The sequence below is a fragment of the Amborella trichopoda genome, chromosome 4, assembly GCF_054954075.1.
Source record: "Amborella trichopoda isolate Santa Cruz 75 chromosome 4, AtrichopodaSantaCruz75HAP2 v2.0, whole genome shotgun sequence".
Lineage (NCBI taxonomy): Eukaryota > Viridiplantae > Streptophyta > Magnoliopsida > Amborellales > Amborellaceae > Amborella > Amborella trichopoda.
The window spans coordinates 14,418,427-14,419,394 of NC_142339.1; the positions used below are offsets into that span (position 1 = coordinate 14,418,427).

Genomic DNA, 968 nt, shown 5'->3' on the forward strand with positions numbered 1-968 from the left:
CAGGATTTGGTAGCAGAAAACCATCACACTGGTCATTTATGCATCTAAAACCTTCCAAAAGGGCACTCTCTCTCAAGTCATCATCAGAGCCCTTCAATATTGAAGCCACAAATCATTTGCATCCATCCATGAATCAGAAAAATTGTCAGGACAGCGCATTGTACAGTTCATCTTGACAATGGATGGTTGAGGTTACATTCAGCATCTTGACAACCATCCATTGTAAACAACAAATATTAGAGATGAACTTCTACTCTTTCAAGCAGCAGAGATCTTGACAATGGATAGTGTAGGTAACATACAGCGTATCGCTTGCATGCTGCATTTATCATGGTATACTTCCATAAAAGTGTGCAAGCAACAAGAACGGTAAAATTATACCACTTTAATGCAACGTAAACACGTGCAATTGAAGAGGTATTGCTCTTTGCGAGCCTTCCTCCGAGTCTCAGTGCTTCCAGCAATTTCAATGTAACTTATCAGGACCTTATGAGACAATTATAAATGAAAAATTTAGGCAAAGAGCAACTAGAGCAGTTAAATAATACAACACATAATGCACTAAACTAAAGGTATGCAAACATATAAAAGTAAATGCGTAAAGTCTCATACCTCAGCACCTTTAGGTATAGCTTCCATAGCACGAATTACTGCTAACTTTCCTTCAAATAGAAGTACCGAGTTTGGTGCAGCTGCAACTCCAAGTAATTCAGCCAAGAAAACTATATCCAATAAGGTAACAATGGCTTTATTGAATGAAACAAGAAAACTAAAAGAATCACGAAAAGAGGTTATAAAGCTAAAGAAAGATATTATCCTCTAATATGGATCAATCGTCAAACAACAAATGTTATCATTACCTATGTTTTATGATAGAAATCACAGGATATATCCCTGTTCCCAAGGGTCTCAGTTCACTGTCACAAATTGTATGGGCATTGCACACCAACTGCAAGAAAGGGAAGTAG

The 968-nt window shown here is 37.3% G+C and overlaps 1 long non-coding RNA gene across 1 annotated transcript; it reads right to left on the minus strand.

Moving 5' to 3' along the window:
- LOC148782319 (uncharacterized) lies at positions 1 to 690 on the minus strand. Its single transcript, XR_016053177.1, has 3 exons — positions 613 to 690; positions 382 to 486; positions 1 to 91 (listed from the first exon to the last, which is right to left on the minus strand). It is a non-coding gene; the product is annotated as an uncharacterized LOC148782319 (long non-coding RNA).
- Positions 691 to 968: the final 278 nt, after the last annotated feature.